The sequence below is a fragment of the Dipodomys ordii genome, unplaced genomic scaffold (assembly GCF_000151885.1).
Source record: "Dipodomys ordii isolate 6190 unplaced genomic scaffold, Dord_2.0 Scaffold342, whole genome shotgun sequence".
NCBI classification, from domain to species: Eukaryota; Metazoa; Chordata; class Mammalia; order Rodentia; family Heteromyidae; genus Dipodomys; species Dipodomys ordii.
In genome coordinates this window covers 280,143-296,059 of record NW_012267558.1, presented here as the reverse complement: position 1 = coordinate 296,059, position 15,917 = coordinate 280,143, and positions in this window count along the sequence as shown.

Below are 15,917 nucleotides of genomic sequence, written 5' to 3'. Positions count from 1 at the left end.
AAGCTATTCACTAATTGTTATATACATAAAAATCTCGTTTTTTTTGTTTTGTGCCTAAAAGAACTAGTAAGTCCCACTTAAAAAATGAGATGTTTTTGCATGTTCTAAATAGAGTGAATTCAAGAAGTACAAGTAGAATTGCCACAAATGTTTGCTGAATGTTAAATGCTGCTAATTAAGAGAATAAGAATTAGTGCTGTGAAGAAAAACAAAAAACAAAACATATCTTTCACTGTGATTGTTTCACCATTCATTATCCGAGGATACTAACATGTCTTCCACACGCTGTATTCCAGCATGGTAGAGATTGTGATTAAAGGGTTCATATGCTAGCTATTGGAGTACCCTGCTGAGTAAACCCATGAATACCCAGACAAGTAAATTCTACAGGTCAAGAGATGAATTTACTTTGTGATAGTGCATAACAGAAAACTAGAGTTTTCTACACAGTTGAATGAGTGAAGTCGTGTATAATAAACATATATGCTCATTGTTATTAAGTTATTTACAGCTTTAAGAACAAATGTGAAAAAAGCAATTCATTTATGCATGGAAGTCATTTCTCATCTTGAAGATATAGTAATAAATTAAAATCACAATTCAACACCTGGTTGGGTAGATCTATACCCCATAAAGGTAACGTAGTTCAACATCTTTACCACCAAAATTCAGTAAAGAAACAAATAAATGTTCCATGTTTGGGAAAGTTTTCTGACTAATTTGTAAGCAAATCTAATGAAATTATAGAAGATAAAGCAAGATCATCGAAAATTTAAGTAATAAAATCATATAAAATAATAAAATGGAAGAACATTACTAATTTTATCTTCTCAACAGTTTTCTCTCCAGAGAAACCCTAAAATCTCTATTTCTAGAAATAATTTCCCACCTTTCCTCTGTTCCTCTGTTTCCCTTCTTATTCATATCAGAACAATTAATCTACAACCCTAAATTAGAGAGAACCTTGCTCAATTCCTTCCGTCTATTTACTGACATTGCATTTTTTTCTATCTCAGTCTCATGAATTTTTCTCTCTGGAACAACTTTTCAATTCCAATTCCTTACATAATCTATACTAAGCATGATAATCTTCTCTTTGGTAGATGGATTTACACATACCTCTGTGTGACAGAGTCCAGTCACTCTTTTATCCCAACTTAAGACTGTCAAATAGAAACTCTACCGCATAAAAGCCAATATTTTCTAATTTTGCCACATTTTCCCCATTGTTTAAAAAACTATTTTATATGTTATAATGTTTGTTTGTTTATTTATTTATTGTCAAAATACCGTACAGAGGGGTTACAATTACATCGGCAAGGTAATGAGTACATTGCTTATCAAGCATTGTTGCCTCCTCCTTTGTTTCCCTTTCCCATCTTTTCCCATCTCCCCCTTTCCCTCCTCCCCGCCCATGCCCCCCCCACCAAAGTTGTAAAATTCATTTTACGACATAACGTCTTGTACATCTCATTGTTGCATTTTTGCTAGTCAAATAATTGCTCTAAACTATATTGTGAATTTATTGGCATTTATGGTGCCTTCATTAGGATACCCTGACTGCTTATCTATGTTTTTTTTTCTATCCATTTCTTTAAAATATTTTTGGCAGATTGGGGCCTCATAATTCTTCCACAGGCATTCTACCACTTCAGCTGCACCTCTAACCAAATCTAAGATTTTGTAACTAAACTTGTTCATGGTTATCAAAATGTATCTCCATTATACATATCCCCACTTTAGAAAATTTTTCACTACAAACATTCCAGTCTTTCATGTTTTTTCACCACATAATCATGAAGTTGATTAATTTAATTCTTCATATGAGTGTGGATTGTGCTACAAATTCAGACTGAATTCATCTATAGTAAGCTAAAAAGAGAGATTGTGGGATCAATATATTTGTTCACTATTTGTCTTCAGTCTTTTTTTCCTATTTTACTTTCTTCTCTCTTCTTTGTATTTTATCTTCTCTCATAAATAGATAGGTGGCACTCTAGTCTGTATGTTGGCTTGATTTAGTAATGGTATAATAAATGAAGAAACCAAAATGGAAAGCCTGTATGGAGTTACTCTTCTTATCCTCAATAAATGTGATATTTGGAGAACTCAAATATTTCTTCCTAATTTTTAATGCAGGTGTTCGAAATACACACTTTAGCAGAGTTATAAAGGCATGAAGAATATTGACACTGCAAAGCAGACAAAAGTTTTCTGGCACTCTCCTACCTTCTTTGTGGGTCTGCTGACTACTCAGTGAGTAGCTTCAGTACTTGTACGCTGATTTTTAGTTCTCCTCTAATTATTTCCAACAAATCCTAACCCAACTCCATGATCATGAACACAAAATCGCCCCATTGTATTTTCAAACCCAATCAGAGAGTTCATATTTTCAAAGCTACAAACCCATAGACAAAATCACAATTAATTATGATATCAATGAGGCTCAACCCTCCATTTGTATTTTGTAAAAGGACTTTAGGAACACAAATGGATCTCTAGTGAGAAAGATGCAAAACTGAATTATTTTGGAACCAGTTAAATGGAAGGAGCCTTGAAGCACATTGCTGCCTGTACATTCCATCTCCCTACTCTGAGGTAGCTAGAAAGCAGCTTTCACCAGATCTTTGCAAGAATACAACCTCCATCTTCACCAGCAATCTAATGTGTGCAAGTAATTTGATTCATATTTGGACACAATGAAATGATTTTTATTTTGGGTCCAATATTTGGGTTGAAAAGAAAATATTCCAAAAATTAAGACACATGTGTGACTGAATTCTAATGACTTCTATCTTTTCTGCAGTTATTTAGAATATTTTCTAAGTGTACTTTAGCCAAGTTTTACAATTTTTTTTGTCAATCTTGGGACTTGAACTCTGGGCATGGGCACTCTTCAGCTCAAGGCTAACACTCTACCACTTGAGCCATTCCTCTCTTCCAGCTTTTTTTCTAATTATGTGGTGCTAAGGAATCGAACCCAGGGCCTCATGCATGAAAGGCAAGCACTCTACCACTGAGCCACCTTCCCAGCCCCCATTCCTTTTTTTCAGACAGAGTTTTTCAGGGTAATCTAGGCTGACCTCAAACTCTCAGTCCCCCTTCCTCTATCTTCCTAGGGCTGGAATTATAGATCTAGGCCAGAATACCCAGCAAGTAATATATTTTCTTATTCTCTTTTATGACAGGGTGATAATGCAAGGAAAAGTGGTATTTGTCATTCAATAAGCATGTACAAAGCAGCATGTTAAAGGAAAAAAATAAACTTGGAATCAATCACTCTGCCACTTATTAGCCATGTGACATAGAAATGTATGTTACCACATGAGTTTCATGTTACCAGCTCATACAATGATAACCCTATATAGTTGAAGTGATTTTTGTAAGGGTTAAGTACAATGGGGTATAAAGTTAGTAGTTGCTGGGAATTTTCCCTTAACAATGAATCATTAAATGTTCATCTTCCATGATAACATCACTTCTCAACCATGTCCTTGCAATATAGCTTTTATTTGTTGCAACTTCTATTTTTTTTTCTTTTCTCTTGAGATAGTTTGATGCAATGGAGTGTGCCTGATTTAAATCCAAAGATACCTCAGTATGAATGCCAGATCACATATAATTTGTGGTCCTGCCTAATTTTAATCACTAGTCCATTTTTCATTGGTAAAATAGTATTGATATTTCCTTGAAGTGTAGTAAAAGATAAGAAACCTCGCACATAGATTTGCTGGGATATAGATTAACTTTATGAATGGTACGTTCATTGTCCATTTGCTAACTGTAGTAACTTCTCCTTAGATTTCTTTTTTTCTTTTCTTTTTTTTTCTGTTCTTGTCCTAAGGTTTGAATCTCTGGGCTTGGGCTCTGTCTCTGACTTTTTTTTTTGTTCAAGGCTAGGGCTCTACCACTTGAATCACAGTTCCATTTCCCACTTATGGTTGTTGTTCTTTTTAATTGGAGATAAGAGTCTCATGGACATTCTTGCCCAGACTGGCTTTGAATAGTAGCCCTCAGATGACAGTCTCAACATAGCTAGGATTATAGGTATGAACCACTGGTTCCCATCTATGTCACAATTTCTCTTACCATTTATTATGCAATCTTTATGACACCATTCCATTATCCTTGCAATATTTCTAATAAAACCTTTTCAGTTACTTTCTGTAGCACCAAGAACAAATTACAAACTCTTCTCAGGAATGGAAATGTACCTCAGTGGTGTAACACTAGCCTAGAAAGCATGAGATACATTGTTAAAACCCCAGTAACAACCACAAACATAATCTCATGTTCTATGTCGCACCTTATAATCTGATTTTTGACTCCTTCTACCACATGGCTTGTGCTCTTTAAGCTGTAGCTATATAAATCTTTGTTTCAGTAAGATGTCAGGCTTTTACCCCCACTTGATAGGTCCTGTGCCCTCTGGCTTTAGTGTCATCCTTGCTCTTCCCCAAACCTTTATGCATAGCTACTGGCTTATCCTTCTGGACTTGCTGTACATGTCCTCCTCAGAGAAGTATATCTTGTAGCCTAAACTGTACTAAATGTATGTAATTCAATTTTATACATGATACTGCAACTCATAACTATATACTTTTCTTCAATTGATCACTATGTTTTTCCTCAGTATACTTTCAGCTCTATGAAAACAAAGGCCCTATGGGTTTTGTTCATCTAGTGTCAGGAAGATAGGTGTTCTGAATTCTGTTTTCATGTCCTTAAACTTTCCCACTGTCTTCTGTACTTTGAGGAACTAATGTTTATAGAATATACCCTAGGACATCTTTGCCTTCTGTTTTGTAGAAGGTTAAAACAACTAGAATCACATTCAGGAGATAAGGAGGAAAAAGAATGAGTGAAGTAATTGTTCTGCTAGACTCCTTCCTACAGTGTGGACTGTTTTCTTTAGCCAGTGATCAAAGCTCCTGTCAAACAATCCTCTACATGCTTCCCTTTTCTCTTGCTTTAAAGAAGCTTCTTAAAATCTCTTGTGGGGGTTGTAATACCTTGGAAAGTTATCAGCCATATAGTTTATTATCTCTTGTTTTTCCACACACTGTGCTCAAATTTTTGTTTAAAATAAAAAACACTTACCAAAGACTTCTCAAAGTATCTCCTACTGTCATAATCCTTTCCTACCAGGATCCTGACTGATAGGTGTCTGTATTCATTTCTTATCATTGTTACAACAGATCAATACACATTTCATTTACTTTAAACACAAACTTATTGTCATCTAATTCCATAGACTAGAAGCCTAAAAATGAGTACTGTTGCACTAAAAATCAATGTGTTGGCAGGGCTGAGTTTTTTTGGGATGTTGCAGAAGAGATTGCTTTTCCTTCACTTTTCTAATATCAAGAGACTGGATACATTCTGCAGCAAATGGCATCTTAAGAGAATATTACTCCAACCTCAGCTTGTATTGTTATACTTCTTTTTTCTGAGCAGGATTATCTAAAAAAGGCTTTATGATCCAAAATTAATTCTCCTGATCAATATCACTAAGCCAATAACATATGAAAGTTCATTGTACCATATATGGTGACATAGACACAGGTTCTAAAACTTAGATCATGGACCTTTGAGGGAAAATGGTATTATTCAGTCTAGCAATGTCTAATGGCAAAATACCCCATGATTATTCTCCATCTCACCTAACATTCATTGAACACTTATTATATGCAGAGCAGTATGTAATTACAATTATATACATAATAAGCCAAGTCTGTGTGGTGGGTAATGTGGCATTATGAGTTTATTTCATAGATGAATTAATTCAATATTATACAACTAGGAGATGGAAATATGAAATGTAAACTCCAGTTTCTCTAATTAAATTGCCCATCATTGGTTTGAGATTAATTCAGTGGTAAACTTAGTGCCTCTTCTACATGACAGATATCAAAATACTCTAAGATAAAGTCACATCCTTGCTGAGTAGCTACACGCTCTAGACCAAATACCTAATGGAACACATTGCATATCACCAAAGGTAATCTTGCCATCTCAAAATCATTATTTTAATACATACTTAAAGTCATTTTATCACATAAGGTAAATTATTCACTATTTCCTTATAAAATTTTTATTGTAAATTGACATAATTGTATATATGCATTTGGTACATAGGAGTATGAAACCAGGTTTTAGACAACCAAGCCCAAAGTCCAGAAATCCCACATTTGATCCAGCCACTTGCCTCCATATGCTAAATAAAGAGACATAATTGAAGATAGACTATGGAGAATTATTACATAGCAGCCATGGAAACACAGTAATTCTGTATATCTTCAACCATCTATTGCCCTTAGGTTAAATAGGGAGAAATGAGAGTAAGTAATGAGAAAGATATACATAGTTAACACATTCTCAAGTTACAGATATGGCATGGTTGACCATAAGATCAGTCCTTATTTCTATGGACCTGTTCTGTGGAGTGGATGTTGGCTTTTTAATTTCAAGATGATAAAAAAAAAATGTTGCCTGAAGTTCAAAAGTTGGCGGAGGAGAAGCTGGAGGCTAAACAAGCTCTCACATAGAAAGCAGTTTTAGTGTCCCAGTGAACAGTCCTAGGGCAGAAAATCACACCAAGTGTGCCATCACAGTACAGAGTTTATCCAGAGAGGGAAAATCCAGGCAATGAGACAGATCTGAGCATTTGCTGGTAGCTGCGGCTGCGCCAGCTGCACTGGCTGCAGCAGCAGCCATAGCCACCATACCTACAACAGAGAGTCCAGGACAAAGGTGCCAAAAGCAGCAGGAGAGTGGTTTCTACTCAACACCAGAAAGAACTGACAAGGAGCAGATATCTTCATCCTGCAAATTACAGGCCAGAGAGGGCCCAGGAACCAAGACTCTGGCATGAGTAGAACCCTGACATCCTCCTCCTTTTCAGAGAGCAGAGGAGGGTAGGCCGCCGCTCCCCCACCTGAGATCTCCATCTTTGATACTGACAAAGGCCAGGCAGAGCAGCTAGCTACAACTCAGGCCTTGGAAGAAAACAAAAGAGTCATTTAGCAAGTCACAGGAACCTGACCTGATCTGCCAGGCCCAGCTCACCCCAGGGGAAAGTCAGCTCACTACCAGAGGAGTGACTTTTTTCACTGGGTAAACAGAGCCAGAGGCTGCCCCTCCCTACAGCAGCCTAGACAATCAATTGAAATTCAGTAAACTTAAACCCTGAGAATGGCTCCAAGCTGGGCCCTCTGAGTGTCTCAGGAGCTAGCCTCTCAGGGAAAAGCTACTGTTTGCTAAAAGGCCTCAACTCTTCCCAGAACCTAGCCTCAACACAGCATCTCCAAACTAGAGGAAACAGCCATCTCCCTCTTTTGTGATACTCAAAGCAGATCTCTCTCCCACTGAACTAGACTGGGAGGAGGATCACAAAATTCTGTGTAAAGAAGAACATTTTTCTGCCTGCTCAAACAAACAATTAAGAAACTAATCAAGCCACAAGAAAACCAAAAACAACAAACAGACCAGAGTTTCCACAAAGCAACTGGTTACAGACACCGGGGAAATACAAGATCTTCCCATTTTCTGCACCCCCCCAAAAAAAAAAAAACAAAGAACTCTTTTTTCTACCTTCTTAAATTTTTTTTAATTTTTACTTTTTTGTGTTTTTTTTTTGTATTTTGTTTTTGGGGGTCCGGTAATAGAGCTTGAACTCGGGCTGGGTGCTGTCCCTCAGCTCTTCAGCTCAAGGCTAGCACTCTACCACTTGAGCCACAATGCCACTTCCAGCTTTTTCCTTTTTTGCTTATGTGGTGCTGAGGAATTGAACCCAGGGCCCCATGCATGCAAGGCAAGCGCTTTACCACTGAGCCACCTTCCCAGCCCAAATTTTTTATTTACAAAAAAAAATGTTTTCTATTAATCTTTTTTTCCTCTCATAATTTTTATTTTAGGTGTATATGTGTATGTGTGCTTTTTTTATAATCTCTTCTGACCTTTTGGTCCTTTTTTATTCTTTTCTCTCTTTCTTTCCTTATTTCTTTCTTTCTTTCTTTCTTTCTTTGTGACTTAATTGCTGTTCTGCTCATTCCCACATATATATGCATTGTCAATTACTAGACCTTATCCCCCATTGTATACATACTTAATCCAGAAATTTATTACTCAATTCATAAACTCTTAGGCTTAACTTCTTTAATAGCAGTATTATCTCTTTATACTTATATAATTTTCAAGTAACTAATTTTAAGAATTTTTAATTCTTAGTTTTTCATGTCTCCTGTCTAAGCTTCCCCTCCTCTCAACCTATCCTTCCTTCTCTCAATGCCATTTCTTTAAACTTACATAATTTTTAAATGTTTCACTTTTAAAATTTAAATTTATGTTTTTCCATGTTTTCTTGGGTTTTTTGTTTTTTTTTAATCTCTTGTCTATCATTTTGTCCAATCCATTTCCCTCTCTGAGATTAGAACTTGGTTAAATTCAATCTCCTTTTACCTCTCCACAACTCTCTAATCCAATTTTCCCCACATTTCTCCCTAAACCTAATAATTTCTGGTTTGCCAAATTCTTCTTTGCTGTTCTTAGCCATTAATCCATAGTTGTTTGATGTTGAATAGTTTGTATCTCTTGAACTAGATTGTATCTGCAGGCATTTTGACCATGCAACTACAGGACTCTTGTTGATGCTTGCCTTAAAATAGTGTTCTAGAATAAAATTGGTGTTACTTTCATACCAAATGGGTAGAATAAGCCGGAAAAAACACAAGAAAAATGGCAAGTCCTGGTATCTCAATTCCCACTCATGATAATCAGGTGACAAAACAGTTAATGAATAAGCCAGAGAAGAGTTCCCAAAAAGCTCTACAAACATTACTAATAAAAATGGTGAATGAAAAGACTGAAAACCTGCAAAGGACACAATGTGAGTGGGATAGGGAAAAAGAGGAGGCAAACCAAATATTAATACAGGAATCTTGTGAGAATGAGGAGGCTACCCAAAGATTAATACAGGAATTTCTGGAGCAGGTTGAGAACAGTCAAAGAGAAATAAAGGGATTGCGTGAGCAGGCTGAGAACAGTCAAAGAGAACTACAAGAATTGCATGAATGTAAGGAAGCTAATGAAAGTAATACAGTTATGGTGAGAATGGGATAAGAGTAGACAAAGATCAATAGTTATTCACGGAATCCATAAACAGACAATTGAAAGAATTCAGGGAGACCACAAAGAGAATGCTGAATGGGGCCCAACAGAAGGAATGGGAGTCCAAGGAAACCATAACCAATCAACTAAGTGATTTGAGAACAAACACTGAACACCAAATTAAGGAAGTAAAGAAGTTCATACAAGATCTAAAGCAAAGCTCCAACAAAGAATTTGAAGCCATCAAAGCTGACCAATTAGAAGGAAAAGATATAAAAAAAGAAAGTAGAAAGTCTTGACAGTAGGTTAGACCATGCAGAAGATTGAATCTCAAGGACGGAAGACAGCCTAGATATTACAGAGAAAGAACATACAACTATCCAAAACAAATCCAAGAAATATGATAGATCTATTCAACATTTGGAAGACACCATAAAAAGGCCTTATCTGAGAATAATGGGTATAGAGGAGCACCTAGAGATAGAAGTTAATGGTCTAGGAAATTTAACAAGATCCTAGCAGAGAACTTCCCAAACATGCAAAAAGATAGGCCTATTCAGATACAAGAAGCTTTTAGAATCCCAAATTGACCAGACCAGAACAGGACATCCCACCATCACATTATAATCTACACAGGATCAGTTCAGACCAAGGAAAAGATCCTTAAAGCTGTCAAGGAGAAAAGATCAACCACTTACAAAGGGAAAACAATTACAATCACCTCAAATTTCTCAGCAGAGACAAAGCAAGAAGAGCCTGGAATGATGTATGCCATGCCCTAAAGACAAACAACTATTAACCAAGAATACTGGACCCAGCTATACTCTCCTTCATAACTGAAGGTCAAATAAACACCTTCCATAGCAAAGAAAAATTGAAACAATATATATACACCAAACCAGCACTCCAAAAGATATTTAAAGATGTCCTACACATAGAAAACCAACAAGACCACAATAAAGGCCAAGAAACCACACCCAAACTGAGAATTCAAAACCCATAGGAACAACCCAGATGTCGCAGCCCCTAAGAAGTTAGATAACATGGCAGGAATGACCAAATAACTCTCAGTCCTCTCAACATAAACAGAATTAAATCTCCAATTAAGCGACATAGACTGTCTACTTGGATTAAAAAGCAAGATCCTTCTATCTGCTGCCTTAAGGAGATACAGCTTGCCCATAAAAACAAACACATTTTGCAAGTGAAATGATAGAACAAAATTTAAAAAGCAAAGGCCCCCATAAACAGGCAGGAGTTGTAAACCTAATATTATATAAAATAGACTTCAAATTAAAATTCTTGAGAAGAGATAAAGAAGGTCGCTACAAACTAATTAAGGGATCTCTCCTTCAGGAAGATATTACAATTCTAAATATCTATTCACCAAAAAACGGAGCACCCAAATTTATCCAAGTACACTACTTTCCCTCAAATCTCACATAGATCCAAAGACATTAATTGTTGGGGACTTTAACACACCACTATCCCCACTAGATAGATCAACTCAGCAAAAACTCCACAGAGAAACTGCATATCCAAACAACTGCATAGATCAACTAGATTTAACAGACATCTACCAAATATTTCACCCAGAAGAATTAGAATACACTTTTATCTCCGCAGTACTTGGAACATTGTCCAAAATAGACCACATTTTGGGTCACAAAGAAAACTTGTCCAAATTCAGAAACATTGAAGTTATACCTTGCATTATCTCAGACCAAAAGGGAATAAAATTAGAACTCAACACCAAAAGCCCCTAAAGAATGTCCTGTAACACATAGAGGCTGAACTGCACACTGTTGAATCTTCAGTGGGTCATGGAAAGATTAGAGACGAAATTCAAATGTTCATGACATTCAACGAAGATGAACACACAAATTACCAACTCCTCTGGGCCACATCAAAGGCAGTACTCAGTGGCAAGTTTATAGCTCTGAGTTCCTACATCAACAAAATTGGAGAGATCTGAAACCAAGAATTTAATGAGACATATGAACCACTTGAAAAAGAGCAGCAAGATTAACCCCAATCCAGTAGAAAGAAAGAAAAATAATTAAAATTAAACCAGAATTAAATGAATTAGAAAACAAAAAACCATAGAAAGAATCAACAAAACAAAGAGTTGATTCTTTGGAAAAATTAACAAAATTGACAGACCCTTAGCAAATCTTATTACAGAAAGAAGAGACTACACCCAAATAAATAAACTCAGGGATGACAATGGAAACATCACCACAGAAACAGCCAAGATTCAGAACACTATAAGGGAAAAATTCTCAAAACTTTATGCTTATAAGTTTGAGAACTTGACAGAAATGGACCTTTTCCTAGCAAATATCGACATGCCAAAACTAAACCAAGATGAGATAAACCATCTTAACAGGCCCATATCAAGCATTACAATAGAAACAGCAATAAAAGAACTCCCATCTAAGAAAAGCTCAGGACCAGATGGCTTTACAGCGGAATTCTTCAAGGCCTTCAAAGCTGAACTCACAACAATACTCCTCTAACTCTTCAATGAAATTGAAGAGAAAATGAGTTCACTACCGAACTCATTCTAAGAAGCCTTCAAAACTCTCATCCCAAAACCAGTCAGGGATTCATCAAAGAAAGAGTACTATATACCCATTTCATTGATGAACATTGATGCAAAACTTCTCAACAAAATTTTGGCTAATTGACTTTAACAATTCATCCCAAAAAATCATATACCACGATCAAACAGGATTCATTTCAGGGATGCAAAGCTGCTTCAATATATGTAAATCAATTAATATAATTCTTCACATCAACAAGAGCAAGGATAAGAACCACATGGTTATTTCAATAGATTCAGATAAATTATTAGACAAGATTCAACTCCACTTTATGATGAAGGCTCTGGAAAAACTAGGAATCCATTGAACATTCCTAAATACGATAAAGGCTGTATATGACAAACCTACAGACTGCATTATACTTAATGGTGAAAAACTAAAGCCATTTCCTCTTATCTCAGGAATGAGACCAAGATGTCTACTCTCTCAATTCTCTTCAAATTAGTAATAGAATGCCTAGCTACAACAGTAAGACAACATTCAAACATAAAAGGGATCCAAATAAGGAAAGAAGAAGTAAAACTCTCCCTCTTTGCAGATGACATGATCTTCTATTTAATGAATCCCATGGACTCCACTCCCAAATTACTCAAGCTGATTCAAATCTTTGGCAAATAGCAGGGTATAAAATTAGCCCCCCCCAAATTGATGGCTTTTCTCTATGCCAACAATGAAAAAAGCATGGCTGAAATGAGGAAAGCAACACCATTTGTAATATCACACAAAAAAATAAAATACCTAGGGATGAACCAAAGAAGTGAGGGACTTCTATGATGAAAACTAAAAACCTGAAAAAGAATTCAAAATAGAAATTAGAACGTGGCAAAACCTCCCATGCTCCTGGATTGGAAGGATCAACATCACGAAAATGGCAATATTTTCCAAAGCTATCTGCAAATTCTATGCGATACCTATCAATATTCCAACCTCATCCTTCAATGAAATAGAAGAGGCAATCCAAAATTTCATATGGAAAAATAAAAGACCCTGAATAGCAAAAGTGATCCTTAACAGAAAGAACACTGCTGGAGGAATATCAATGCCCAATTGCAAACTCCACAACAAAGCCATCATAATCAAATCGTCTTGGTACTGCGGCAAGAACAGACTTCAGAACCAGTGGAATAGAATTGAAAACCCAGAAATGAACCTACAGACCTACAGCCATCTAATCTTCGATAAGGGAGCTAAAAAAAATAGAATAGAAGAAAGACATCCTCTTCAGTAAATGGTGCTGGCAAAATTGGTTAATCACTTGTAGAAAACTAAATATAGATCCTTGTATATCGCCAGAATCAACTCCAAATGGATCAAAGACCTCGGAGTCAAAGCAGACACTCTGAAAATGTTACAGGATAGAATAGGAGAAACCCTAGGTCGCCTTGGCACAGGCCAAAATGTTCTTAAAAGAGACTCAGAAACACAACAAATCAAAGGAAGGTTGGACAAATGGGATTGCATGAAATTGCAGAGCTTCTGCATGGCAAAGGACATAGCTAGCAAGATCAATAGAAAGCCCACAGCTTGGGAACCCTACTGCGTTGTTGATGGGAGTGTAAACTTGTTCAACCACTTTGGAAAACAGTACAGATGTTCTTCAAAGACTCAACATAGAACTCCCCTATGACCCAGCAATCCCACTTTTGGGCATTTACCCAAATGATCACGAACAAGACCATACTAAATCTACCAGCACAACTATGTTTATTGCAGCATCATTTACCATAGCTAAGATATGGAAGCAACCCAGATGCCTCTCAGTAGATGAATGGATCAAGAAAACATGATATATATATATATATATATATGCAATAGAATTCTCTGCCTCCATCAGAAGGAATGGCATTGCCCCATTTGTTAGGAAATGGAAAGACTTGGAAAAAATTATATTAAGTGAAGTAAGCCATGCCCAAAGAAGCATAGGTCCCTTGGTTTCCCTTATTTGCAATAACTAGTATATGTCTGAGACATGCAGAAATGGTCAGATAAGTTGATGTTAAGTGAAATGAACCCCAAGTTAAGGACTCAAATATTTTTTACTTTCTTGATATTGTCCCTAACATATTATAAGATATTTTTGTTGCTTTGTATGTCCCTTCCCCACGTTATTACCCCTGTTTTCACTGAATTTAATGTTTGTATAATTTGTTGAGGTGAAGGAAAAAAACAAATTGTTTAAATAGGGATACAGGTGGGCCCATTGCACAATGAGATGTACAAGATGTTATGTCGAAAATGATCTATACATTTTCGGCTCAGCGGGTTGGGAGGGAGGAGGTTGTGAGGGGGTGGTAGATGGGAAGGAATGGGAAGGGGAAACAAAGGAGGAGGCAGCAGTGCTTAATAAGAAATGCACTCATTACCTTGCCCATGTAACTGTAACCCCTCTGTACGGTATTTTCACAATACAATAAAAATAAAGAAAAAAAAGAAATAAAAAATGTTTTCTGCCTGAGAAGCAGTTTGCCTTTTTCCACAAAATGCTTAATGGTGAATCCTGTTCTTCTTGGATCTCAAGGTGACTTCCCATCAGCAGCCCAGAAATAAGGGCACAGATGCAAACTAGAGAGGGGAGAGCTATGCACCCAGTTTTTAGTTAATTCACAAGTCAGCAAAAGCATCTTTTGATAACCTATTTCAAACACAATATAAAATAATTACATCAATCTATCTACCACTTCAAATACTTAACCGTTTTGTGGTGAGAGCATTAGATATTTGATTGCTTTTTTGTCATTAATTGGTATACTTTTCAGTCTTTTCTTTCATGGTTCTCCTACATGTATACAAATCCCAATCACAGAGCAAGGAGCCTCCTTAAATTGTTCAGTCTTAATTTGTTCTGTCTCATTCTCCTTTGCCCCTACATAAACAGAAGATATTCATAACATTTGAATGAAGAAAATAATTTCACAAACATATTTTACCTTATAAACGTGCACAATTTTTTTTATTTTTTAATCCTTACAGAAGAAAAAAATAAACAGAGGATAGAATGGTGGTTACTGTAGACTGAAGATAAAATGTGATGAGTTAAGTGACATTTATCAAATGGTACAAGTTTCAATTAGACAAGAGGAACACATCTTTCAAGCTCAATTGAATGCTATATTATCTACAGTTATGATGATGTTATAAAATTTCTCGGACTAAGTTTCAAACATGCCATCCCCCAATACAAATTAGTAATGATGTTATATATGCGTCCTTAATTTAATTATTTCACAATGTCTAGTAGAATATCAGATTGTACAATTATAAATGTGAAATAGAAGGAACAATTAGAAAAAAGAACCAATGTTCTAAATATAGGGTACCTTTATATATAAATTCAAATTGTCAATCATTTTTATCCAAAAAAAAAACATTTCAATTCTAATTAGATTTTAGTGGAAGTTCAGGTAGCTGTAAGTGAAGAATTCAGGATTGGACGATAAATGTTTTCTAGGTAGTCAGCATTGTTCACAGCTTACCTTGCTGACCTACAAATTATAGATTTACTTGGGGAAATCTCCCAAGAAAGTACATACTGCAATAATTCTACTATGCTACATGAGCTAAACTTAGTCACCATGCAACATACAGAAAAACTCTAACAACCAGTAATGTACAAAATCCTAGAAGCCAATCTTGTAATATAATTACAGCAAACATCATTTTTCTTATATTTTAGGTCAGTGTGTTCAATTAGAAACAATCCTTTAGTGTCATTGTACACAAAACTTAGCATGTCTTTTTCAGTCACCAAACCAAAATAAATTGACTAAAATAATATTATCATATATTGTGTGAATGGCATTTCTCCCTCCCTCTCTATTCAGAGCTCATGCAGTAAATGAAGGGAAGTATTCATTTTGTTTAAAGAGTTTCTTTCCAACCTCTGAGAATATTCAAAGCAGTCTAGGGCATCTTCCCATTCTGTTCTTCCACTTGTCTTGCAATTAAGTCAAGATACTGAGGATCATGGAATCTTGCACATATATACTACACACACACACATACAAGGATACTTGCTAAATTTATATGTGACAGAAAGATACACAAATGTAAGTCTAAATTAAATTTAAACAAACACTAACCTGAAGTGTATAAGTTCTTTCAAGAAAAATTCTTTCTCTTTTCTTCCTCCTGGTCTGACTATACAGAGAAATGGCAAAATATATTCCTAAAGAAGCTTCAGTGAGGAACCTCCAAGTGGATCAT